At 39.1% G+C, this 19592-nt stretch overlaps 1 pseudogene; it reads left to right on the top strand.

Annotated features, from left to right (window-relative positions):
• Window positions 1-19592, top strand: part of LOC118857793 — a 309362-nt pseudogene that overhangs the window by 39649 nt on the left and 250121 nt on the right.

Raw genomic sequence — 19592 nt, 5'->3', positions numbered from 1 at the left:
TTAAGTTCATGTTACCAGTGAATTAGAGTAGATTTCTTCAAAAGGGATTTCAAACTTGTTTTATAAAAATTATTAAATCTTCTGCATCTATTTAGCAGCAGTATTCTATTACAGTTGACAACTGGAAATAAAGAGCTAAAATGTAAATTAGAAACATCTCTGAAACATGCTTTAACCAGTTTAATACAATAATGTCTTTAGGATTAAAAATCAACACTATTCTTTGGTTGACTTTCAATTATAAACAATAATATACTGAAACAATAAAGCAGATAATCCAAATAATTCATTGCTAATGCATATTTGTATTGACATTTCAATATGACAATGTCTGGATTAGGGATGTTTTGTAAATTCATAGCATTTTAAACAAGACAAGAATTGTAAATATCCAACTAAGAAAAAGAAAGAAAGGTTCTTACCTCCACTACCCCTCCCCTGAGTCAGTAATGGGCAATGAACAAGCACCACCACAACAAAAAATTGCTCATTGCTTCCCATTCTGTGTTGAGGCAAGATCAGTCAATCATATGGCCTTATATTTCAAGACACGTTAGAGATCACCTATCCAAAAATCCTACATCCTACAGGAATGTACTCTATCCCTAACAAAGTTATACAGCCTCTACTTTAATACTTGCAGTTAAAGAGAACTCACTAATAAGGATCTAAAAAGACAAGTAGATCAATCAACCATCTGATCAGTACTTATTGAGCACCTATTGTTTACAAGCAATGTATATTTTTATGTGGAAGATAAAAAAAAATAACACATGATCTTGAAGAGCTTAAAGAAAAATGATGATGGTAGGGAACCATAGGTTTTTAGGGATGCTCAAGACCCCAAAATACCTACACGCCAGGTCCTGCCAAAAGAACTCGACTCAAGCCTCCTCAGCCAAGGAAAAAGACAAAGTTTATTAAGGGTTTGCCATAAGGGGTGGTCCTAAGAAATCCCACCCTTTGTGAAGCCTGTTTTCACAAGTGGGCCAGATTGAATATGAGCACCTTCATGGAGGCAAGATGAGACTTATATACACAAAAATTGTGGTAGAGATTGAGGGGTGGTCTGGGGTGACTAGAGGAGGGGTTTAGGGAGGGTCTTGAGGAGGAGTCTAAGGATGGGACCTGATGGGACCTGGATGAGGTGAGACTTGTATTAGGAGGGCAGAGTTTATAATCTCAAAGAGGATCATAAACATGTCTGAAAGGTTCGGAACCGCCGGATATAAGAAACCCTCAAAGTAGAAGGCAGAAGAATCAAAACATATATTTAGGCTCCACAGTAACCAACCCATGAACCAGCAACCCCATTTTGATATATTGATCAAAAGCTTCCAGGCCCAATAAGTACGCCTTGAAAGAGTAACCAGGAGGCTACAGAGAAGCATGATTGCATAAAGCAAAATCATGCTTCCCCCTCTATGGTAAAAAGATTACCCACTGGCCTGAAGTCCTTGTTCAGCTTCCTCCCGTAGGTCAGCTCTGCTACTGGCAGTTCCTGCTTCAGCTGTGGCCGTGGCCGTGGCCGTGGCTGTGGCTGTGGCTGTGGCTGTGGCTGTGGCTGTAGCTATAGCAGCCTCTGGCTCCAACGGGAGCTGCTTTTAACCATCCGGCTTCTGCGGGAGTGTAAGGTACGCCAGGGAAAGCACAGGTTCTTTCAATCTGCTTAAGCAAGGTGAAGGGGTTGACCAGGAAAGCACAGGTTCTTTCCATCAGCTTAAGCAAGGTGAAGGGGTTGACCGGGAAAGCACAGGTTCTTTTCATCAGCTTAAGCAAGGGAAGCAAGGTGAAGGGGCCGACAAGCTTACTCCAGTCCAACATACAAACAGTATTCAGTTCAGGGGAAAAAGCCAAACTAGTCAAGGGCACTTGTTGACTAAGTGCTAAGGAGCCCATTTTTGGTTGCCAACACAAGACCCCAGGGTGGGAAATAGCTGAAGGCTACCTGGAGATGAAAGACAACAGAAGGCTAGAGTAACAGGGCTAGGATATAGATATTTTGATCAGAATTAAGGGTAAGAAGTAGCTGGACAATAAAGAGCAAGGCTAGATAGAGATTTGGGCCTAATGATAATATAAGGTTATAGCCTCAGGCCAAGGCCAGATCAAGTGGGAAGATTCAAGGAAGTTCCCAGAGACTATACTCCAGGTTCAAGGGAGTTCCTAGAGACTGTGCCCTCATCAATCCCAGCAGTCACAGAATCTGCAATTGATGACACAAAATAATTACACATGTACTTAACTACTTAGGAGTTCAGAAAACAAACTATATGATAAGCCCCAAATATCCTCAAAGGAAGACTTCAGTTTAATGGAGTGTATTTTCAGTGTTTCCCAAGATATTTTGGTATCAGTGTACGTGTTGTTCCTCTTATTTTATCTAAGGTCCCCAAACACTACAAGCAGCTCTGGGTCTCTTGGAACCCATGCTAGGTGCAAAAATTATTAAGAGAGTCTTGATGGAGCAGGAGACTCTCCAAGTGGATCTGAAATGATGAACAGGAGTTGGATAAGCAGAATAAAGTGAAGGAAGAAAGCAGCAATAGGCACTTAGAAGGCACTCAATAAAAAGCAGGCTATTTATTGATTGAATAGTTTGAGTAATACCAAGTAGAAGGAGGTGTAGTATAATAAGGTAGAGAGCAAAACAACCTGGCAGGAATAAAGAGCACGTGGTCAAATCATTTAAGACAAACAAACATTTATTAAGCCCATCTAGTATGCAATGCAGAGCATACTAGGGTGAATGTTGGCTGGATAATTGAAAAATCCACAAGCATTTATTCAGCACCTTCTGTGACCTATGCACTGCATTAGGTATCAGGGATACAAATAGAGAAATGAGATGACATTTACCCTCATGGAGTTTATATTCTATTGCAGAATATAGAATCTATATGGTAATGGTGGTCAGAGAAGAAAATTTCGTTCTAGGCAATCAGAGGGATTGGAAATGGATCATAGGGCAGTAGATCGTTAGTCCTTTTTATACTGAAACATTAGAATTAATTTGATTATTGTTCTCAGAACACAAGCAAGAAACAGAAGTAGAAGAGAATGCAAAGTATAGGCAGCAGGTCAGTGTAACAACAATGTTGCTAGCAGCTGCTGTGGCAGTGAAAGACCAACAACACCAGCACACAGGAGGGCTGCTACATGGATTCTTTGATCTGCTTTTCTAAGGAAAGCAACTTTAAAAGGTTAACAATCTCACTTTAATTAAACATACATACATCATTCACTTAGTTCACGGGGGAAAGCCAGCACTCTGAACTTCAGAGAGTATACAAACAGAAATTACAAGCATACATTATGTAAACAGAATAATATAACGCAACAACATATAATATAACAACAAAATAACGCAAACCAGCCTATCCATAGCAATATATACATAGTTACCAGAGAGAAAAGCAACAACATCTGGGTTTTTCAAAGCTGGAGGTGGTCCAACAGTTATCCAGAGTCTCGTCTGGCCAAATCACCAACACTCTTCCGATGAGTGTGCCCCCAAAGGTGAACCACTAACCTCTGAGTATATATACATACTTCTTCAGGGCGATATAGGCTTTCTTGTGACTTAAATGCTTGCTCAGGGTAAGAGGGCATCACAACCAAGAGATTCAAGCCCGTGTGAACTAGGCTTTCTCTTGACACAAGCAGGTCATCAAAGACTCCCAATTCAATCAAAGATTCCTTAGGGCTCAGAAACACTCTAAAACAAAAGACAAGGCAGGTCCCACTTTACCTGCCCCATTCAAACAAAGGCAAGATTCATTAAAGGCACTTGATGGCCTTAGCATTCCAAAAGAGAAGAACACCAAAAAACCATCTACCTAATTACCATAACTGTCAGATATCAAGATATTTGCTGTAGGTAGGTCCAGGCATCTTGGTGAATAGCTGGATAAAGAATGATCTGAGCCTAACATATAATTGATTAAGTGACTTTTCCCTCATTTACCCTCTAGTCTGAATAATTCAGACCTATGGTAAAGTGGCAAAGCTGATGGATAAACTTCCCTAGGGAAGAAAGATTTGGCCTCTGGAAGTCCTTGTTTGGAGTATTAGTCAAATGGGAAGAAACGGTTAGTGGAAGGACAGATGGCAAGATGGCCATGTGACAAGGTAAACTTGTAGCAGTCCCAGAGATGTAATATGACATCTTGAGACCATCCTTCTAATCAGCTAATACAGAAACCTAAGTGATCTTAGGACTGAAAAAATCAAATGGACTTCATGTGATTTGCTGAGGCAACTGCTGCCATAATTTGGTTTAGGTGGGAGGGAATACAGAAGAAGGGAAGGGAAACAGAAAATGATTAATATGTGTGGCATGTAAAAATGTAACAAAAGTAAACTGAGGCAAGTTTTCTAGGCAAGATAAAAGTTTATGAACAATGATGCTGATAACTTAATAAAAAATGGGTCACTGGCTGCTTCAGCGAAGCCAGGGACCTGAGCACAGTCAATTTATTAGTTAGACTAGCAATAACTAATGAATTGGGTCAATGGAGTCTCACAATGACCCAGGACCCCTAGTGATGGTCAACAGGGTCTTTTAAATCTAGGTGTGTCTTCCTGCTGATTGGCCTGACAATAATATCAATTTGACCTCCCCTGGCAAAGGAAAGACAATCCCACTTGGTAGACATTTTAATGAGGAGGTCTTACGAGTTATCTCAGCTCCTCCCTATTACTTCCTTGCTGAGAGACCAGAGTAATCATCAAGTGATAGGATTAGAGGAGGAAAGTGGGTTGGTTCTTAGGTGTGGCTGATCACCCCTCACCCCCAACTCCTTCCAGTAATCTTCACCAGAAAATCAAAACCCCTCCAATCAGGATCTCCCCACTTTGCCCCTTAGCCTTCCCCTTGGAGACCAAGTCACCTCTGACTTTGATGAGGAAGAGTAAGAACAAGAGATATGTACCCTGGGGAGAGTCTCAGCCTAAGCTGGTTCTCTGTCTATGGGGTAAACAGAAGCAAGAGTCCTAGGTTAGACTAATTGGCAAGCTGAAGGGGTGAAGAGGTTAAAGCAAAAGTGATGATTGTAGGGGAACCATATGTTTCTAGGGGTGACCGCCGTGGCCCCAAAATACCTACACGCTGGGTCCTGCAGAAAGAATTCAACTCAAGCCTTCTCAGCCAAGGGAAAAGAGAAAGTTTATTAGGGATTCACCACAATGGGCTATCTTAAGAAATCCCCCGCTTTGTGATGCCTGTTTCTGCAAGCTGGCCAGATTCAACCTACTGAATTAGATTGCATCTGAGCACCTTCATGGAGGCAAGATGGAGATTATATACACAAAGATTGTAGGAGGGATTGAGGGGTGGTCTGGGGTGACTAGAGGAGGGGTTTAGGGAGGGTCTTGAGGGGAGGTCTAAGGAGGATAAGGTGAGGTTGGAGTCCAGGAACCTAGAGAATGGAATTAAGGATGGGAAGTAGCTGAAGGCATGGATACTGATATATCAAGGGTGGGGAAGTAGCTGGACAATAAAGGGTGAGGCTAGGTAGAGATTTGGGCCTAATGATAATGTGAGGCTTGTGGCCTTAGGGGAAGGCCAGATCCAGTTAGAAGATTCAAGGACAGTTCAAGGGGGCTCCCAGAGACTGTATTCCAGATTCAAGGGGGTTCCCAGAGACTGTGCCCTCATCAGGGGGAGTAGGGTAGAAGTTTTCAAATTATTCAACCATGCCTTTAGTTGTGACAGGGAGAGAATGTCTTTTGAGCTAGATTGGGAAATGGGGTTTGACCAAATGAAGAATAGGATGGGTTACCTAATAATATTAGTTGTTAAACTGTGGGAAGATTCAAGGAGAGTTCAAGGGGGTTCCCAAAGCCTATACCCCATACCTTATAATTCAATTTAATTCAGATATTTATTAAATATATGATAACATGTTAGGTGCAATGAGATAACAACGAAATGAGGAACAACCCCTGTTCTGGAAGACCTTCTTCAACAGAGGGATATACCATATATAAATGCTAACTATAATATCAGTTTGACAATAATTAAATGATTAAGAGATCTCAGACCCAGTGGCCAAAGAGATTTAAGTAGGGAAGATCCAGGCTTAACTTGGGACATATCAGAGGAGGATTCATGAAAGAGATCACAAATGATGTGGGCCCTGAAAGAATGAGGGGATGTCAATAGCAATCATAGGAGGAGGGCTGTCCATTCTAGTAATGGTAGATGGCTTAAACAAAGGCAGAGAAGAGGTAGAAGAGGATAGAGGTGCACCATGAGACAGAGCAGATACTGTCTTCCTAAAGGAATTTAGCATAAAAGAGAGAGTTAGATATGAGATAATGCAAAATGGGGGTGGGGGACCAATTAGCATCACTGCAGATGCTAGGACACCATCATAATAAAGATTAACACAGAAGATTTGACTAGAATCAATATCAGGGTTTCCCATCTCAGTGGGAACCAGCTTATGTGTAGTCCTATAATATTTACTCATGACAATGACTCAATAATTATTAATATTATTATTTAATGCATTGTTCATTTTCCTGCTTACCGACCAGGGAGGATTTCCTCTTGTTACATGGTGGTAGAAGTTGCCCTTAGTAAATAAAATCACTATTGATGCAGTGTTTAAACCTGGCCCTTACTATAAACACAGCAATAAGAAATGAGAGCTAAATAGCTTGTTTAAATGTGCTAGATGTTTAAGGAGCCAAGCCTATTTTACAAATCAATACGATTGAATTCTGCTGAGGGAATAAAAATAAAAGACTATGAAAAAGAATGTATAGTTATTGGCTTGTATCAAACAATCTCCATGTGAGGAGAAAAAAATAAACTTGACCAACACCTCCCCAATATCACCCCCCCAAAAAAAATAACTCAAGGCAACTTAAAAGGCATCTTTATTTATTTACTTTTAATTCACCTATGATTCCATCAGGAGGCTGCTGGGAGAAACTCCCTCTACCAATATATGCCTTTTTTCTTTTAGTAAGCTGCCTAAGACAACTGAGCTGATAAATGTCTTGCCCAAAGTCAGGCAACCATTATGTGGCAGAGGCAGGATTTGAACCCAGTCAGTCAATAAGCATAGATTAAGTGCCTATTTTATTCTAGGCACCATGCCAACCTTCCTAATTCAAATTCCAGTTTTCTAGCTCTATATCATACTTCCTAGAAAAGTATCTAGTGCAAAATAATAACACTGACCATCCTAGAATCATGTGTGCTAATTGACATATAACAGAAATTAGTATTGATGGGTTATAGGCTTTGGGAACCCCCTGGAACTCTCCTTGAATCTTCCTACTCCATCTGGCTTTCCCCTGAGGCCATAAGCCTTCCATTATCAGTAGCCCCAAATCTCTGTTACCCTTAATCTAGCCTAGCCCTCCATTGTCTGTTACCTCAAGATTGCCTCCTGCAATCTTCCCACCCTTGATCCCATCAAAATCCCATTTTCTTGGTTCCTGGTGTCTAACCTCTAGTTACCTCAGCTACTAGCCACTCCCATCAAGAGCCTCCCTAAACTCCTCCTCTAGCCATCCCAGACTACTTGACCAAAATTAGCACAAGCAACAGAGAAATGATCCAAACTTTGTTGCATCTCAGTTTTAGGGTATGCATTGAGTGCACAATCATCTGCAAACAGATTGACACCTAACAATTAACACCAAGAAAACCACAAGTCCTCCATGAGCCCCCACCACAGCATCCGTACATGCAACCATCAGTTACAGCAATTGGAGAAGTTTTGAATGCTTTCTTTGGTAGTGTACTTTCCAGGGATGCACACATTGATAATGAGGTTGACATACTCATTGCCAGGCTAGTTCAGTGTTTGGGAGGCTCTGAAGGAAAGTATGGGAGAGAAGAGTTATTAGACTGACTACCAAACTGAAGGTCTACAGAGCCATTGTGCTGACCCCACTGTTGTACGCCTTTGAAACCTGGACAGTCTACCAGTGCCATGCCAGGAAATTGAATCACTTCATTTGAATTGTCTTAGGAAGATTCTGAAGATCACCTGGCAGGATAAGGTACCAGACACTGAGGTCCTTACTCGAACTAAACTGCCAAGCATTCAAACTCTGCTTCAAAGAGCACAACACTGATGGACTGGCCATGTTGTTCAAATGCAAAACATACGCTTGCCAAAAAGACTATTTTATGGAGAACTCACACAGGGCAAGCATTCACATGGTGTTCAGAAGAAGCCATAAAAGGACACTCTCAAGGTCTCTCTTAAGAACTTTGGAAACAATTGTATGACATGGGACACACTGGCATAGGACCATTCAGCATGGTGTTCCCACATCAGAGAAGGTGCTAGGCTCTATGAGCAAAGCAGAATTGAAACAGCTCAAGGAAACACAGGATGCACAAATTTAGAATATCCACCCCAAATGTTCACATGGACTATTTGTACCCAACTGAGCATTCTGAGCTTGTATTGGTCTGATCAGCCACAGTCAGACACATTGAAACTTGACTCTAGCATAGTGATGTCATTTTGGTCCTCTTCCAGAACAAAGGACAACAATCAACCAGCCAACCAACTTGACGACCCTTAGATCTCTCCCACAGTCCTCCTGTATATGTCTCCTCCTGCCTCCATAAAGGCACTCAGATTCAATCTAGCTCAGACTCAATCTGGGTCAGATTGTTCTGGCCCCCTTGTCAACACAAGCAATACAGATCCTCAGGCTCTTTAAGGTTCTACCCAATATGGAGCATCTTTAATAAACTCTGTTTTTCTTTGACTGAAAGAAGGCTTGGGTCAAATTCTTTCATGTAGTACCTGGCACGTCTGTATTTTGGGTTCCTGAACACCCCTAAACCTCAACAGTATGTCCAATCCAATCCCACATTTGTTAAGCCCTAGTATATGGAAAACCAGCTATATACAAAGCAATATGTTAGATCCTAGTGATACAAAGACAAAGTGAAAATTTTTCCTACCCTCAAAGAACCTACTGGAAGGACAAATGTCCTTTCAAGTTAAGCAATGAACATTCATTAAGGGCTTATTATGTGTCAGTCTCTGTACTGCATTAGTGACTACTAAGGAAGAGATGCCTCAAGGTATTCCCTTTTTCTCTCGCCACTTTGGATTTCATTTTCTTCTCCTGTCCACTCTAAGTATCTATTCTCTTATCTCTAGTCCCTGTTTCTCCCCTAGCCACACAGCAGTCCAAAGCAAGATGTGATGTCAAGAAGCAATTGGAAGGGAGAAGGAAATGTTAAGTTCTGAAACAGATCTTCTGTATTTTCTCCTGTTGTAGCTGCTTCTTCAGGCCCTGCACTAGTTTCACCAACACCTCGAGCCCTATCCTTTCTTTTTACTATCACCCACGGATTCTGAGGTATTCTCAGGTTTCCTATGTCACTGTAGCTTGTGAGATGAAATGCTTTGGAATCAATGAACATAGTTTTCCTATGAAATATAACTGACTTCCCCCCTTTTGTTGCATATGGGGGACTTTCTTTTCTCATCTAGGATCTAATTTCATATCTTTGATCCATTCGATGAGTATTTATCAAAGCCTGCTACATGAAGAGGTGCCTAGGAAGTACAGAGTTTAGAGGAGACACAGTGTGGCACTTAAAGAGTTTACAGGGATGTTCCAAGAAAAGGCTAGCTTCTGCTGAGGGATTTATAAGCCCAGAGGAAGAAATGAATTAGACCTGATCTATGCATTACAAAGAGATGAACTAAATAGAAAAGAGATAGGGTTAGTGCCTGAGGGCAGGAAGGCACTCAGCTTTCAAGTCATCCAGGCAGTCTGACTCTAAGCACAAATCAGGTCATCCAAATGTAAGAAGGTTATGTAGAAGGAACTAAAAGGAATATTAGACACCAATAAGTTATTCAAACCAGGCAAGGGCTTGATAACTGGTGATAAATAAGACAACATGCTGTCAGATATATCATGTGAGGTAACCACAGTGATCTAATTCTTTCACAATTATTTATGAGAATCAAGTAACAACACCATTAGCAGGAGGTTTAAGAGAAAACTAGTGCTACTACCATATTATCTAATTTGTGCTTTTCCAAAATTCTAGGCTCATGGCCTAAAATAACAAATTCTATCCCTCAAAATACTGGTTTTTTTTTAATGTTCTGACCTTTAAAAAAAAATCTCCTACCACGCAAAGTAAATTGGTCTATTTGTAATAAACTTTGTTCAGCCATAACGGATGATACATTTTTTAAAAAATCAAAACATTGAGAGAATTGCATCATTGTTAGGACCAACAATGTAAATGTTACAAAATAGCGACATTAAATGACATTAATTCAGTAACTTTTTTGTGGCACCTCCTATGTGCTAGGCACTGTTCCAAGTGAATGTGGGAGAAGCAGACACAGATAAGACACAGACCCTGCCTTGAAGGAACTTAAAATTAAAATAGAAATTTTTCTGTCAGATGCCTGAAACTGCCTAGGTGATACTGATATTCAATTTGATGTGCCCTAAGAAGCAATGTTTGGGCTCTGGGAGGCCTATGGTGCAAATTGCTACTGGGACCAGAAAAATGATATTTGTGGGTCCCTATCACAGCCACTGTTGGTTGGTGTGCTACTGATGACTATTTCAAATTCCATTTTTATGGGAATGAAAACAGCTGGTTTTCCATACGGGAGTAGAGGTATCTTTCTTGTAATTTCCACTCTGCCCTTACTTCAATAGGGTGCCAGGTTGGTGACCTTGTAATTTTGAGGTGCCAGTTGGGAAGGCTGGTTCAGATATGAAAAAATTCACTTAGAAGATTTCTCTTAGCCATTCATTGGGAGCTTTATTACATGAAGCACATGGACCTAAAGGCCCTGATATAGAAAAAAAAAAAAAAAACAGACTTATATAGACAGAAAGCTATATAGCCTTGTAACAACAATGCTGCTTGCAGCTGCTATGGAGGTGTAAGGCCAATAACACCAGCACACAGGAGGGCTGCTAGCACAGATTTTTTGACCTGCTTTTCTAATGAAAGCAACTTTAAGGGGTTTACAATCTCACTTTAATTAAATATAAATATATCATTCACTTAGTTCAAGGGGGGAAAGTCAGCACCCTGAACTACAGAGAAAACACAAACAGAAATTATAAGTAGAAATTATATAAACAGAGCAAATAACACAAATCAGCAGACAGGGCTTCTAACTGTCATTCTATAGTAATACATACATAGTTACGAGAGACAGAAGTACCAACATCTGGGTTTTCAAAGTCAGGGGGCTCTTTAACGGCTACCCAGGGTCTTGTGTGGCCAAATCACAGGAACACTTTTCCAATGAGTGAGCCCTCAAAGCAAAATGCTAACCTCTGAGTATATATATATATATATATATATATGTATATATATATATGCTTCTTCAAGGTCAGCCCCCAGAGGGCGTCACAACTATGTGACTCAAACTCATGTGACTTAGGCTTTCTTGTGACTTAAGCAGGTCCTCAAAGACTCTTGATTCAATCAAAGACTGGATTCAAACAAAGACAAGACTCAAAGGCACTTGAATGCCTTAGTGATAAGAAGCACTCCAAAAGAAAAAACAGCAAAAAGTCCCATTTTGCTTGCACTTACAAGCCTGTAGGATGATGATGTAATTTTAGGGTTTCTTATGGGGATTGGAGACTTAGTGACAGGATAAGTACAAACAGGGTGAGGAAGATGGTCACTTGCAAGATAAGGAAAAGTTGTCATGATGCAGGATGAGGAGGATAAATGACAGGATAGGGAACACAGGATGAGGAGGACAAAAGCAATTCTTTTGGTACAAGTTGTATGGTATTTCAAGATAAGGTGAAAAGAGCATGAAGACACCCTTAAATTACAGGATCTCTAGTTACAGGATGGGCTACAGAATGAGACTCAAAGCCCCCTCAGGGGGCCTGGGAAAGTAACCTTAATATTAACCCTTAGGGCACCAGTTGTATCCACATCAGTAATATGATGCAATATAACTGCCTTTGATTTATTTAGGTTTGCTTACTGTCCATTGTTGGTAAGTTTTACTTGTAATTTAATACCTCCTGTTTTGTACATTTGCACAAAGTAGTCTTTAAAAAAAATCCAGAAAACTATAATTGTTGATTAGATGACCTTGGGCATGTCACTTAGCCTCTAAGGCCCCATAGAGGGGCTAGCTGGGTTCCCTTCCAGTTCTAAGGCTATGACACTTAGTTAGGTTGGCTGATATCCAGAAGTTGGAGTATGTGCTATTCTTCATGTACTGGGATGATATTACCAACTCAACGTAACTAGGATATACGTTTAGAGTTTTCTCCATTTATGGAGATAGATTTGCAGGAACTGATCCCTGTTCTCTTGGTTTAACAGCATGTATTTGTAAAATAGCTGGCAGGGGTTAGTGGTATCCTGGTAACTGAGTAATACAGTTATGGAACAGAGAGAAACTAACTGGCCTTTACAGATATCAGACTTGTATGTCTGGCCTTATTAACACAATGCTTCCAAGTGAGTTAACTGGTCATAATAAATTGAGAAATATTGAATATTAAATAATTGCCTGGCCATAGAAGTAGGTGTACCATAATGAAGTAAACATTTTTAACACTGTTAGTAGGAAAAGAAATAAAATGAAGATAAAACGTTAAAGGTGGTGAAAATAGTTCTAAAATAGGTTTGAACTTTCAAAAACATGTGGAATAAAATATTTCTGTAACTTTTGTAGAGGTTATGACTTAAAATGTTTCAACCATGTGATATCCTAAGAATTTTAAAATAAAAGTCAATAATATAAATAGAACAATTAAATATAGACATAACTTCAAGCCACAAGGAAAGAGGATATGAAGCATCTTTGTTTTTCATCTAAAAACACCAAGGTGAACTTAATTAAGAGTAGAAAAATTTCTGTTTTGGGAAACTAGAGATGGTAAGAGGATGAAAAATACTTAATAAAATGTTTTCTGCTTCTTTTCTGTAGCATCTTCAAAATTTCTGATCTCATTCCAAACGGACAAGAAACAGGAATAATTGATTTGACTATCAATTAACTTGATTATATGCTATCCCACCACACCATTACATGTATTTTATAATCTTTTCTAGGGAGCTCTGCCTGACCTAGTATATCAGGATTGAAGCCCATTAGAATCAGTGATTCTGTCCAGATACAGGATATCGAAAGGCTGGCTAGAGAAGGTGGGCTTGAAGGAAAGGGTCCAAAGATAGTATGAGCTATTCTCTTACCAAACAAAAATTAAATATATGGGGCTTGAAAGAGGAAAATTCTTACATAGCTCTCTTGGCCCTCCTTCCTTTCTTCCTAGAAATGCCCCTTCTAAACACATGCTGACATACTTTCAATCCTGACCAAACATTACAGTGATATATAAAAAAAGAAGGTTGCTTCCAGGCTGGGCTTCCCAACCACTAAGTGAAGTATTTTATTTCTGTATTTGTATCTGTGAGAGTCCCTCTTTCATAACCAATTTACAAGCCCTATTCCACCAAAGAGAATAGAAAACACATAGACATTAACAATGATTACAATAAATGTGTTTTATTATTAAGAAGAAACCAGTAGGTATTCAAAGTACTATTAAGTGAGGATCGCACCAAATAATTTCAGGATTATGTCTTAGCAACATTAAGCTAAGCAAAAAGAAAATTTTGATGTGTCTATTAATTGCTCCTATGTTGGCTCAGTGACCAAGACTAGGATAGTGGGGAACTGATGAAAATATAGAAGGCAATAAGAGGAAGGAAAGAAGTGGGAGTAATAGGAAGGAGAAAAATAGGGAGCAAGTAGCATGGTCAGTAAGAGGAGTATCCCTCCCAGCTCTGCCCTAGTGAAGATCTCTCTGTCTTGTGTGGCTCCCATTTCACCCTCATGTCACAAAGGGACACTAAGCAACTTGAGGATAGGGTCAACAAGTGTTTATGAGATGCGATTTTAACAGAATAAATTTAATATAGGAATAAAGGAAGTAGAGCTGGGGCAGGATAAGGACTGTCTCTTCTTTTCTCTTTGGGCTTGCTTGTGTCTCTGTTAGCTACAGCTATTGGGGAGGGCACCTATGATAAAAACACACATAGTCACAGGAATCTTCCAGTTCCTCCCAGTCCCAGAGAAGGTAACTATAGCTGTGGTAGTTGCTAGCTACTGACCCAGTAGTGCTGATGCCATGAGATGACCTCTATCTTACTCCTCTCTCCTGGAAAGTTTACAAACTTTCACCTTCCCCATGAGCAAAATAATCCACTTCTCTCTCACCCCCAATCTCCACTGTATGGGGTGAGACCACCCGCCAGCAATTAATTAAAAGAGTCAGAGGTGTCTCCTGAGAAAGGGCTGTCTCCAAACCGATAGACAATCGGTAGGGAGAGGCGGCGCCCAGAGGGCAGAATTTAGCTTTGTATCCTAACAAAAACAACCCCTGTCCCACCACTGACCTTTTACTCTCATTGGTGGAATCCAGGCTCACAATCTAAACCCAGAAATCTACTATCCCAGTACAATTTAGCCAATGCCAACTTCTTAAAATCACTTTTATCCTTATTTGGCAAGGTCACAGTTCAGGTGATTTTAGTAACTCGAAACTTAGGCCTAGCTGTCAATCAGAAGCCCTGAGCCATGCTGAAAGATGCCCACCCCCATTCATCCCACTTAACTCACAGGAAGGCGGAGATCCAGATTCCATGAGAGGGCTTCACCATCCCACTCACCACCAAGAAGGCTGGGTTATTTTCCTTTCTTCCCAAATGGGGAGGAGCTATAAATCCAAAATAGTTTTGTGGCCAGCCAGCCCTTTGCCAGAGGATTTTACAGGAATAATGGGAGAGAAACCATGGGAGGGTGTCAGGGAGGAGAGGGATGTTGAATAGTAAAATCTTCTACCCCATACCATGAAGTCTTTAAGCACAAAGAGAGCTTTTGATTGTTGACATCGGAGAATCACAGAATTTAGAGCTGAAGGGGGCCTTAGAATTAAAATTCCAAATGGAACCATCTCTGTAATATGGGAGTGGTAAGAAATGTACATGGTGAAGGTTGATTAAAGGCAGTATTTTGGTAATATCAAAGGAAATGATGCATCTTTGGTTTTCTTATTCAAAAAAGTAGGCGAATTTATTTAAGCAGCTAGGTGGCACCATGGATAGTGTTGGACCTGTAATTAGGAAGCCCTGAGGTCAGATTCCTTCTCCGAAAAGTCTGAGCTGTGTGAACCTGAGCAAGTTACTAAAACACTTCCTCATCTATAAAATTGGAATAATAATAGCTCCCACCTCTCAGGTTGTGAAGATAAAATGGGACTATAGTTGCACTTTGGTAACCTCAATAAAACGCTGTCATTATCATTACTTATAAAGTAACTTTGAACTTTGCCTACAACTATTTTGGTCAGAAGGGAACATGAAGGCACTATTTCCTACAAAGGAATCCCTGCTTCTGAAGAGGAAAAAAAAAAACATAAAATGTGTATCTTACCAAAAGTGGATTATTAGAATTGTTATATATAAAGGATAAAAATGAATAAGTATGCAGTCATGCGTGACATAATAGTGTAGAGGATATAAAAAAACGTAAATGAAATATGAGCAGAGACAGGTTACTTTTTAAAGTATAAATCTATTGAGATGTATAAAGCATGTAAAAATCATGTAATTTTAGATTTAGAAGGAAATCTAAGGAGATCATCTAACAGGGGTAGGGAACCTGTGGGCTTGAGGCCACATGTGGCCTTCTAGGACCTAGGGTGCAGCCTCTTGACTTAGTCCAAGTTTTACACAACAAATTCTTTTATTAAGGGGATTTATTCTGCGAAGTTTGGATTCAGTCAAAGGGCCACACCTGAGGACCTAGAGGGCCACATGTGGCCTCAAGGCCAAAAGTTCCCCACCTGTGATATGCTATATATTGATTAGACAGACCTTCACTATAGGACCAACTCAAATGAATAATGTTTAAGGAAAGAATGCTTCATTTATAGTTAATGTCTTATCCATTTTAATTTACAGAACTTCTTTCAAATAGTTAGCAACCTTCTAGATGAAGAAAACAAGGAAAAATGGGAAGATGCCCAGCAGGTAAGATGTATTTGGATGCTTTAAATAATGTTTTCCAATTAGAGTTGTAAAAATAGTTTAATTAAATATTTAACTAACTTTGGGGATATTAGTGGTGGGGAACAAGAAATGGAAGAGAAGAAGGTGCACCAAGCTTCAGTGGAAAGAATACTTGATAGACAACAAGAGCCCTTGGGTTCAAAATCCTGGTTTGGCTAGTTACACTGCTGTGTGATCTTAAAAATGTCTCACAGCCTCTCTGGGTTTCAGCTTCCCCATGCATAAAGCAATGAGTTGGACTAAATGTCTCTAGTCTACCTTTCAGATTTGATCCTATGAAATCATACAGATTTTCAACAAGGTGATCAGCACATAACCTGATGTCACACTTTGGACTGAAGACTACTCTAGAGTCCTGAAAAGATTTTGCTACTTTCAGTAATGTATTTCTTTTAGGGATGAATTCTTAACAACTTTGTGCTGCATGATCACTTTCACTATCCTCCTCATGTTTACAGAAAGAAAAGCTGATTATTTTGAAAACAAACAGAAATATACTTGCAGGATACTGTGACTTTGACCACCTGTCTTTGGTATTTACAACTGAACTATAATCTAATGAAGATCACCCATACAGTTTCAAAGCTTTATACTCACCTAAGATTTGTAAAAGTGAAGGAGAGCTCAAACAATAACATTGGCTTTTGAGTTTTCTTGCCCTTTCTTCCAACTTTTAGTAGTTTAGTAGTGGCCTCATATGTCTCTGTTAAATGTGTTTTTCCCCCTTAACTCTCATTTGCCTAATTATCAACAACGATTTTCTTTTAAAAAGCATTGATATCAATTTTGTAGGAATGGGCACTACCAACCTCAACTCCTACGCAACTTTAGTAGGTAACTCATGAACTGCTATGGCTCAAATGTCACACCCTCATGGGCAACTTTCTGATGAAAATCCTCACTGAACTTCACTAGACTGGACCTTCAATGACAAATACTCATTTGATGTTTTGTCATGTATTTGAAGTCTATCAGAGATTGCACACCACTGATTATAAGCCTTTCAGAAACCAGAATCAGGATCACTTCATAAAGCATTACAGTAGAATTTTCATTAAAAGTCAATAACTATATAAATACCAATAAATTTTCTTTATCATGTAAAATATGGGTGAGGATTCGCAGAAGGAAGAATTGTTATATTAAAAATAAACATCTCAGAAAGAAAAATGACTTAAATGGATTCATTTCTTCTCAGTATTATTAAGTATTCATAGTTGATAATATAAACTTAAAAATAATATTTTGTGAGCTTTTTATGAGATATACCTCCACTATTGACTTCATATCCAGACAATAGTTTATGTTCTCTCTTTTAAAACCAAGTATAATTATCTTAGTTTATTTTCAAGAGCACTTTTCAAAACTCTGTTTTCATAGAAAAGTATTATTTTCTAGTAAATACATAAAAGAGATGAAATTTAAAGGAGTTACATGCTAATCTTTCAAATGAATTAATCCTAAAGAATGTTCAAATTTAATTAAATGCTAGGAATCCTTCCCCTAAACCATTAATGAAACCTCTAAAACCATTAATCCAAACCTCTACCCCCATTAATGAAAAATTAAGGTTGACAATCCTCCAGTTTAATTTTTCAATCTAAACTTTTTTTTTTCATGGAGGCAGTGGTTGCTAGGTAAGGAAATCAAGACTTGACCACCAGATTAATGAGAGACTAAACAATTCTTGATTCCTGCTGTGATTCATGAATTGTTTAGATTTTTCTGAGACCTGAATAGAGGTCATATTCAAAAGTAATCTTGTAGCTCCCCTCTGCCCCTGTGGGAAACTGCTCATCTATGTTCTTTGGATGCCCTCACCTAACAGAATACTAGGAGATACAGACCTCTCTGTCCCAGGGAGTTAAATAATGCTCCTCCTTTATGGAGATGAAAAGCGTTAATATTCCAGTGCCCTATGATACAACTTTTACTCACTGTTCCTGAATATCCGTGTTACATGGGTCTCCATTACTTTCCCTTTGATAGGATCTCTAAAGATAGCCCACTATTAGGAAGCACAAGTTCCATGAATTTTAATTAAATGTAACAACTTGTACCACATCAATAAATACTGCTTTTGTTAAGATACCAAATCTCTATTTCTTTCTACTAGTTTCAATTATGCATTTGTGTTTGGCATCCTTTAACCGGAAAACCTCATTCACTGTAAGAAAATAGTTGAGTATCCTTCAGAATATAGCTGCATAGGCTATCCTTCTTTTAGAGCACTGGAGACCACTAATTATGAGCATGTTTAGAACAAATACATAACACTATTTAAAAAAAAAGCTGCAATTCATCTGATTCTGTGATTTACTGCGAGATTCCCAACATGAACAAATGATAAATGGGAGCAGAACTTCTTGTAGTCAATTCAAATCCCTAAATCCGTAATCTGCCTGGTTACTTTTGATTTAGATTAATAAATAATCTTTGTTTATTGCTTTCCAGAAAAAAGTATAATTTTATTTTAAAATAGAGATGCTAAATAGTTAAAAATTGTTTTGCAACTATGTTAAAAAGATACAGCATTATACATGAAAATTCATAACCACCCCCCACCCCCTGAATTTGTTATGTAAAGGACTAATTAGAGATCTTAGTGAAAAGACTCATCTCTAAGTTTTTTCTGGGTTGATGCATTATTGATATTCATTATTTTTAAAAATAAAGATATATCTGAAACCATAGTAGAATAAAACACTTTCTGCATTTGGAAGACTCTTACTACATAAAATGTTACATATGATGACATGCTTACATGGAATTTCTAGTGAGGAAACTCCTCCTAATAAACAACTTTTCTGTAACTTAGAGTCAAGAGTTGCTTGGAACACTGAGATTAAATGACTTATTTGGGGTCAAATAGTCAGTGTTCATCCAAGGTGGAGCTGGTACAAAAGTCTTCCTGACTATGAGATAAATTCTCTAATCCAATCCAATAAACATTTATTTAGTGCCTACTGTGTGCCAGTCACTGTGATAAGCACTGGGGATACAACTTTTAAAAAGAAAGATTGTCCCTGGCCTCAAGGAGCTTACCATCTTAAGGAGATGACATACAAAAGATCACAGGAAAGGGGAGAATAGGGGGAGGAGGAACATTGGAAGCTGTTCTACAGAGCTGAAACCAGGCAGAGTAGCAGATTCAAAGTGGAATGAGCTGACACTCTATAAAGGAAGACATTGGGGGCAGTTTGTTACTCTGCCCTCTAGCCCTCCAATCTGAGAGGAGAGGAGGTTTGATTTAATGGTGGTGAGATTTGAAGTGATGAGTTTATCCTGGCCAGGAGAGCTTGTTCTTAGTTTAACCAGACCCAGCAGCAGATGCAAAATAGAGTGAGCTGAGAGTCCAGCTCTCTCAGGCATATCACTGTTTCCCATGCACATATACCAAATGGTATGTGTATGTGGATAGAAATTGGCATTATTTGCAAGGAATTAATATCTTTTTGAGGATGCAAAAGGACAATGCCTTTGTTTTCAAGCCTGGGAATAA

The sequence above is a fragment of the Trichosurus vulpecula genome, chromosome 7 (genome assembly GCF_011100635.1).
Source record: "Trichosurus vulpecula isolate mTriVul1 chromosome 7, mTriVul1.pri, whole genome shotgun sequence".
NCBI classification, from domain to species: domain Eukaryota; kingdom Metazoa; phylum Chordata; class Mammalia; order Diprotodontia; family Phalangeridae; genus Trichosurus; species Trichosurus vulpecula.
The sequence above is the reverse complement of the archived record's forward strand: the minus strand, read 5'-3'. Positions and strand labels throughout refer to the sequence as shown.